Source organism: Dryobates pubescens, chromosome Z (genome assembly GCF_014839835.1).
Source record: "Dryobates pubescens isolate bDryPub1 chromosome Z, bDryPub1.pri, whole genome shotgun sequence".
NCBI classification, from domain to species: domain Eukaryota; kingdom Metazoa; phylum Chordata; class Aves; order Piciformes; family Picidae; genus Dryobates; species Dryobates pubescens.
In genome coordinates this window covers 87,033,235-87,041,803 of record NC_071657.1, presented here as the reverse complement: position 1 = coordinate 87,041,803, position 8,569 = coordinate 87,033,235, and the positions used below count along the sequence as shown (strand labels likewise).

At 53.1% G+C, this 8,569-nt stretch overlaps 1 long non-coding RNA gene across 1 annotated transcript in view; it reads left to right on the top strand.

Moving 5' to 3' along the window:
- The first annotated feature begins 470 nt into the window (after nt 1-470).
- The window catches only part of LOC128899451 (uncharacterized), a 31,076-nt gene continuing 22,977 nt past the window's right edge, over nt 471-8,569 (top strand). Inside the window, exons 1-2 of the long non-coding RNA XR_008463107.1 lie at nt 471-606; nt 5,798-5,886. This is a non-coding gene — a long non-coding RNA (uncharacterized LOC128899451). The remainder of the gene's footprint in view (nt 607-5,797; nt 5,887-8,569) is intronic.

Genomic DNA, 8,569 nt, shown 5'->3' with positions numbered 1-8,569 from the left:
GAGGGGCCGAGGGGCCGAGGGGCCGAGGGGCCGAGGGGCCGAGGGGCCGAGGGGCCGAGGGGCCGAGGGGCCGAGGGGCCGAGGGGCCGAGGGGCCGAGGGGCCGAGGGGCCGAGGCTCTGGCATCCCCGCTAGTGGCCCCGCGCTGAGCTGCACCATCCCTGCCGCTAGCCACCAATGAGAAGCCACTTCGCTTGGCACCGCCCCCTTCCCCGCTATCATCACACACCCGCACGTGGAGGGGGCGGAGAGTGGGCAGGCTGCCGTCTTTAACGTCACCACCTATGCGCCATCCCATTGGTCTGGCGGCCCCGTAGGGCTCCTCTCCCCGCGCCGTGCCCCGCCCAGCGCACCAATCAACGCGAGGGAGGCGGGCACAGGGGGCGTGTCTCCGAGGCACCCGGAAGAAGCCGCAGAGCAGTCGGGGCCGCGGCGGCGGCAGCAGCAGCAGCGGAGGGGGCGCTGGTGGGTTCGGCGGAGCTGCAGCGGACTGGGCCCGGGTGGGACACGGAGTAGAGCCAGGCACCGGGCAGGGGTCGGATCACCTATTCAACGCGGGAGAGGTTCATGCGCCTCGTCCCCGCCGCCCTCTACTCGGTTCCAGAAGGTTCGGGTGGGCGGGTGGAGGGGCGCTGAGATGGGGGGCTCTGACCTGGCGGGGTCGAATTAGCGCTTCAGGGCCGCGGCTATGAGCGGGATGGGGGCTGAGAACGTGGCGGGAGCTGGGCTGGGTTGGGCGGGGTGGGGTAGGGTGGGGGTGGGTGGGGCCCGTGACCGTGAGGGGCCTGTGACCGGGTAGTACCGGAGGGGCTCTGAGGAGGCTGGAGGCGGTGAACTGGAGAAAGAACTCGCGACCAGAGGGGCCCTGTGACCGGGATGAAGGGCTGTGAACTGCAGGAGACGCGGCAGGAGCCGAGGGCGCATGACCGTGCGGTATCGGGGAGGCCATGAACAGAATAGGGAGCTGTGAAGTGGGAGGGGGAAGGCGTGACCGGGGGTGGTCGTGACCGGAGGGGTTGTAGCCAGGAGTGCCGGGACCGGCGGAGGCGGTCTGCTATCAAGGGAAGCTGTGGGAGAAGATGCTGGCGGCGGGAGAGGACGAGTGCAGCGCTGGCTGTACTTGGGGATGCCCCTTATCCTGGCCCCCGAACTCCTGCAAAGGCCCTCCGACAGCCACGGGAGGCTGTGCTGTCCCTGGTCTCGCCCAGCAAGGCCATGTCCTCCTCGCCGTGACATGGGCAGGGTCAGCCTGTCTGTGGCTCTGCTGACAGGGTAGGGCCTCCTCCTCCTCCCGGCCATCAGCTCAAACCCAGCCCCGGCTGGGACTGAGTGCCTGCTCTTATCCCCGGTGACACGAGGGACTCGGGAATGAGGGGGGTTGTGCTGGAGACTTGGAGCTGCCGTGGTCCACCGAGGCGGGGGACAGGAGATGGAGTTCATCCAGCCCCTGCCTGGCAGGCACCTGTCCCGTGGGTAAACTACATCCTTCACCGTGGGGCTGCGAATACATTGCTGGAGCGGATGTGAACCCCAGCATCCGCGGCCAGGGGCCTGCTGCCCTCTGGTGACAGCCGCCGTGGGCGGAAGGACCCTTCGAGGGGGACTTTTACTCATCCAAAGTCAGCAGCCATATTCTTGGTGGGCTTTTCAAGTACGCAGCATATTCTTGACGCTCAGATACTGGGTTTAGAAACCTGTTGTGTGCGAGGGAAAGTGGAGGGGAGCTGAGTTGGTGGGCTTGCTTGAGACCTACCTGCAAACTTGGTCCATTGGGTCATGTGTACAAGGGATTTAAAGGAATGTATACAGAGTTTGCAACTGCTGTGAAAAGAGAAGGAATGTTGTGCTGCATCCTAGGATATTTTAAAAAACGTGTCTATTCAGTAATTCTTGACATTTTTTGAATTATTTTTTTTAATGGACCTGTCATCTGCCTGAATTGTGTCTGTCATGCTTATCAAAGAGGGGAGGTTGGGACCTTGTGGAGGGTGTAGCAGGTTGAAACCCTGCCACAAAGGAGAGGCTTGGCAAGCTTCATAACACAGGCAGAAGGTGACTGAAGTCTAAGGGGTATGTGATAGTCCTCCCAGAGTCACTTTTGGCTGAGCTCTGCTCTAGCAGGGGTTTGAGGACCAGGAGAATTACATTTTCTGGTAAAGCCTCATCATCACCTTGTTTCACGGCAGCAGTACACATCATGCAGGTCTGGACTCAACACATGGTAGGAACTACATGTCCCAGCATGCAGCTCCCTCTGCAAAATCCAGCCACCTGTTTGGGCATAGTGGCAGGCTGGGATCTGCAACAGTCAGCTCTGCCTGTGCTGTGGGCAGGGCAGCGGTGGGAGCTGGATGGGCAGGGAGGTTCGTACAGGGTTTGCATCAGACAGTGTTGTCTTCACCTCATCTGCTGCAGCTCCTCCTGTAGCATTTTGCCAGATTCCTGTTGCCTCTCACGAGGCCCAGATGCATTCAATTTTGTGGACCCTAGGGTGGCTGGTATGTGTGGAGATAGCAGAGCACTGCTGTCACCCTACCATAGAGATGCAGTACTTAGGAAACTGGGTTTGTGGATCAGGGGCTGGTCTATAAGTGGGGCAGGGCTGGGACCATTTAATCTTTGCCAATTGCTTTCCTTATTTCTGTTCCTCACATGAGAGATTTCTTACCTACCACTGGAAGGAAAGCTGGTGGATTAACTGAACGGACTTTGGGAACCCTGACCTTCAAGTCACAGCTTGCTGAGGGGCTCCACTGCCTTTGTGGTGAGCTGGGCAGAGCAGCTTTTGAAGCTCTGTTCTTCATGTCTGCCCTCTCCAGAAAGACTTTGGGGAATAGCAGCTCATTTTAATGTTACTGATGGGACTGTGGTTCAACTTCTGGTGGCATGCTCCAAGGCAGATGAGGCCTCCAGCCTCTATGCCCTCCCTCTGCTGTGGTGCTGAGCTTTCCCAGACCCTGTTACCTTAGCAGTTTCAGGTGTTCTGAGCATGCAGAGCAGGAGGAGGGAAGGAGGTTTCTTCCCTGGGTTTGAGTCGCCTCTGAGGGCAGGGAACCACAACTGTGCCACTGGTCTTCCTCCTTACTGTCCACTAAGAGCTGCTTTCCCTTGCCTGTTTCTCTGTGGCTGCGCTGAGGAGCAGAGAGCAGAAGCCTCTCATCCTTCTCCACAGATTCTGAGTCTGAGGGTGGTTCAAGGGGGATCGTTCCTTATCTGATTCTTGAAAGCAAATTACTTGTGACTCTTCCTGAGGCCTTTACCTGCCCTTACTGTTTCTGGGCCTGTGCACTGCTTGATTTAGCAGGCACCATTGTGTGCTGTGTGGAAATGCAAACTGCTGGGCCAGGTCAGGATGCAGGTATGTGACCGTAGATGTGAAAGAAAAATGTGAAGCTGTATTGGTTGTAAAAGTGGTCTCTCACTGGAAGTGGACCTGCAGTCAAATCATTGGAGTCTTCCACGGCTGGCAGAATTACTGACTCAGATTTGAAGCAGGACAAGTGTGAAGGGAAACACAGGAGAAATCCCAAAGGGAGACATTTGTGCATTGACAGATGAATGTGAAAGATGTTGTTGTGGGTTACCTGGCACTAAGAGTCTTCTGTGAGAGGATTTTGCTCAGTGTCTTACCACCTCACCTCACACCTAGGGACCTTCCTCCAGGTTGTCTGGCTCCCTGCATTGTGGTAATGCCTTCTCCTGTTTTTGATTCTCCATTCTATCTGTAGCACCTGGCAGCTCTGCTCCCTGGAGCCCGTTTTCTGACCAGCTCTCATCCATTGTCTTTCTGTTTTGCCTTTCTTGCAAGCAGGCAAGCCAGGTGAATATAACCTTTAGAGAACTTGTTCTCAAAAAGTTTGAGATTTGCTTTTGAAAACAATTTTTCTTGACTAGGAAGTGTGCTTGACAATTTTCATCCTCCCTTGGCCTTTGCTTTCTGCTTTCAGTCTCCCTTGCTTGGCCTTGTGAACGCCCAGCTGCCAGCTAACACGCTTTCCCCCTGCTTCTGTCAGTGTCTTCACCTGGTTGTGAAGTCTGAACGAAAAGCAGCAGAGCTCATGTGCTCTGCACTTCAGAGAGCTTTTTTTCTGGTTGTTTGCTGTCATACTCACCTGTGCTGTGGCCTCGACAACCTTTCAGCTAAGTAGCATGATGGTAGAAAAATATTTGTATGGGAAGTCTCCAAAGGAGTCCTGTGTGCTTAGTGATTCAGCTGTAAATGCTTTTTAGTAATGAATCCATGTCCTGGGCCAGGGCTGATGTCAACCCTGTGATTCTTCCTGTTGGATGTGAACAAAGGTGCAAAGCCCTTTATGCAAGAGCTGAGGTGATAATCCAGATCTCCTGGCCTCAGTCCATTTGTGGTAACTGCATTCTTCCTGGGGAGTGTTTCCAACCCGTGCCTATCGGATACGTTTCCATCGCTTCCTGTGCTGCAGCAGTATGTGGGTGGCAGCCATGTCCGAAGCAATTCTTGTCACTGCTCAGGCTCAGAGCCTTTAGAGCCTTCTCTGAAACATAGTGTGGCAGAGGAGGGAATTGGTGGAGGATATGTACATACATACTGCACTTGCTGGGGCTTGTTCTGCTTGTAAGCTCACCAAAAGCATAGCTCTGGTGACTAGAGTAGAGCTTCCAGAGACTGGGATGCCAGTGCAGGTGACATTAAGTGCAAACTATTTGGGTGCTTTTGTGACTGTTTTCACAGATTTGTCAGGGTTGGAAGGGACCTTGAGGATCATCTAGTTCCAACCCCCCTGCCATGGGCAGGGATACTTTCCACTAAATCAGGTTGCCCAGAGCCACATCCAGCCTGGCTGGTGCAGGCCAGTAAATAGTGTGTTGGTGCTTCCCTGCATCATGATGTAGAGGCCAGGCAAACCATCAGGGTGACTAACTTCAGCAGTCTGCTCACTGGTGCTGCAGCTGTGGTCAGAGATGAGTTGTGCTGACTGTGGTACTGGAGGGTGATTGTGCAGAAGGGCAGGCTGGAGAGTGGGGGATGCCCCTAGGCAGCTTTTGCTCATTGTGCCTGTGGCCAGGGAAATACCAGACATGATTTTGGGGAGGCTGATAGTGTTTCTGGCTTTCAGAACATGCCAGGTACAAGGACTGAGCTCCAACACAGTGCAATCTTCACTGGTCTGTAATTACATCACTGGATGCATGGGGACTAGTATTAAACAGCATCTTTGAGATGATGTTGGCAGGCCTCTCGGAGATTTCTATTTAGTTGTCATTTTCTCCCTTTCCTCTAGCGTGAGAAATGCTGCAGTCTGGATTTTAGGGAGTGATGTCTCTCTAGCAGTGGAGTTTGGCTCTCTCTGCTTTGGCTCCATGTCCCTGTGGGGCAGTTCAGTGAGTGTGCACACCACAGTCAGAGCTTGTTCTTGTAAATAAACAATATGCCAGTGCACCCACCTGAGCACTGGCAAAGCCTCTGTGATTGGGCAATGTACAGCTACACAGGTGGATAAGAACAAAGCCAAGGGCACAGGAAAGACTTTATTTCCCACTGAAATGCAGGCACCTTAGCAGCCCTCTCTGGGACCAAACCGTGCACCCATTCCGAGTCGTGAACCCCAGGAGGCAGGCAGGGCTGCAGCTGGAGTGGCAGCCTCAGGACTGGTAAAAGTTGTGTTGGAATCTTCGAGGTGCTGAGCTCTTTGGTCTCTCTTTTCTGTGCATAAGCCACCAACTGGCTTGGCATGGATGAGCAATTACAGCCCACCAGTGTTTAGGAGGTCTTGGGCAGGGTATTTCCCAGCAGGGCTGACTCTGTGCACTTGTCTTTCTAGGTGACTTAAGACAGCTGGAACAGAAACCCTGAGACCACGCTGCAGGTGCTGAGAGCTGCTTTTCCCGTCTGCTTCAGCCCTATACCAAGGTTAGCACAGTTCAATCATCTGGTCTCTCTTCCTTCATACAGGGCTGTGTGAAGAAGCAGGGGAACCCCATACTCTCTTCTTCTTAACTCATAGGGACAGCTTTGTAGAGTAAGTGTTGCCCAGGTAAGGTGCTCCCACAGCCCAGACTTGCTGGGTGCTCCTGCTTGCCACCTGGCTGGCAGTTTGGCGAAGGGAGCCTGGATGTGTGCAACTGGTGCTGTTAAGAATGCTGAATCTTGCACACAGTTGTCAGGAGCTCAAGGGCAGACGCATTTTAAGCCCTTGGGAACTTGCATTCTGTGTTGCTTGCTGCACTTGTCCTTCTGCATACCAGGGATATTGAATGGGGGTGTTTCCCAGCTCCTGGTTTCTGCTGCTTGCTGGCCTTCACCTGAACAAATAGAGCTGAGAATTCTCACAGATGTCATGGCAAGCCTGATTCTGCATTTTATGAGAGCCAGTTGAGCTCTCCATCTTTCTGGGATTTTTCAGCTGAGGAGGCTCTAGCCTGTGTTGTGCGAGTTTTACAGTGACAGTGAAGCATTTCAAGAGGATTGGCAGTCTGTATTGCTACTGTCAAGAAATCTGTAGGTCAGGCCTCACTGCTCCAAGATAATCAGCCTGGGGATGGCTGTGGGTTTTCCCCATCCCTGTGTCTAGATGCTTGTGTGCCGAGACCCAGGGGTGCCTACCCCACCTGCATAGTGTACTCTCAGCAGGAAGGAAGCCCCCTCATCAGCCCTCTGCCTCCAGACCAAGTTGTTCTCTCACCCCATGGCTCAGGTACAATTTGGCCAGTAGAAGTTACATGGGGAAGCTGCTTTTTAGGATATGTGGCTGCCCAGGGTTTGTGGCTGTTCCTCTAAAGTGTGTACCAGGGAAGTTTGGGGCCATCTAAAAACAGCTGGAGACTAGATCTCAGGCCATCTGTTCCTTTAACCTGGTGCTGAATTGGTACCCACAGCAAGTCAGACAAGGGTAGATTTACCTGGGAAGTTGAAAGGAAGGAAAAAGTCCTTTGCTTGTCTCAGTGCAGTGTTATGTGGACTCTCAAGCACACAGCACAGTAGCAACAGAGCAGCCCCTTTGTCCAGCTGAGTTGTGGCAATCACTAATAACCTGCTCTGTGCTAGGATCTAATATCTTTCCTAGTGATGGAAAAGACATGTTACAGAGCTAATACCAGAAAAAAGACATGACATTTGTTCTGCTGGAGCCTTGGTTCTGCTAAGATCACAGCACCATCTGAGATCTCTTCTGCCTTTTGACAACAGGCATTTTAATACAAGGCTCACTGAATGACAGGATGCCATCCAGAAGGACTTAGACTGAAGAGGTGGTCTGAGAAGAATCTCATGAGCTTCAGTAAGGCAAAGTGCAAGGTCCTGCATCTGGGTCAGGGCAAGCCTAGATATGAATACAGGCTGGGGAATGATGAAATTGAGAGCAGCCCTGCAGAAGAGGGCTTGAGGTTGCTGGAGGAGGAAAAGCTGAACTTGAGCCAGCAATGCACACTTTCCGCTCAGAAGACCAATTGTATCCTGGGCTGCATCAAAAGAAGTGTGGCCAGCAGTTCAGGAGGTGATTCTGCCACTCTGCTCTGGTGAGACCTCAGCTGGAGCCCTGTGTCCAGCTCTGGAACCCCCAACACAAGAGACACGTGCACCTGCTGCAGGGGCTAGAGCACCTCTCTTAGGAAGACAGGCTGGAGTAATTGGGGCTGTTCAGCCTGGGGAAGAGAAGGCTACAGGCAGACCTTGTAGCTACATTTCAGTATCTGAAGGGGACCTACAGGAAGGCTGGAGAAGGGCTTGTAGTGATAGAACGAGGGGCAATGGTTTTAAACTGGAGCAGGGCAGATTAGGATTGGTCATAAGGAGGAAACTCTTTACAGTGAGAGTGGTAAAATACTAGAACAGGTTGCCCAGAGATGTGGTTGAAGCTCCATCCCTGGAGACATTCAAGATTTGACTTGATGTGGCCCTGATCTAGTTGGAGGTCTCCCTGCTCACTGCAGGGGGATTGGACAAGGTGACCTTGGAGGGCCCTTTCCAATCTGATGCAATCTGTGAAAATGTTGTATCCACTTTTCTTCCCCTCCTCTTGCTGACCAGGTAGCTGGATACCTCCAGGAACAACCAGTCTACCATACATACATAATGCAACAACTTCATAGCATGAAGTCATAGCATGATTCTCTGTTTTGGATGTTGCTGAGCCCAGGTGGTATCAGTGAGCTTACACTGGGGTTGGATTAACCATGTTAATGGTCAGCTTGCAGGCCCTTGGACAGACTTGCAGTGCTGCTGCTGGGAGCAGGATGAAATACTTTGCAGGTGAATTCAAAGACTGGGCTAAGTGGAGGTTGTATCTTTGTGGTCAGCCTAAATCTTTCAGCCTGTTCTTACTATGTGTTGGCTGCCATTGCCCTTTGGTCTAACTGGGTGATCTAGGAGAAGGTATTTCCACTGCTGCTCCTCCAGAGCTGGGGCCTTGGGTTCCTTGTGAGTATTTGCACTGGAGTTATGCAAGGAATCCCTTTTTTGCCCTACCAACTCGGTTACAAGTAGGTTGGGCATTCAAAGATCCTGTTCATGGGAGTGTTGGGACAGCTGAATCCTTGTTTGGCTCTCACTGCTCCAAGAATGAAGCAGAGGATCATCTGCTGAGTCTAATTTTAGG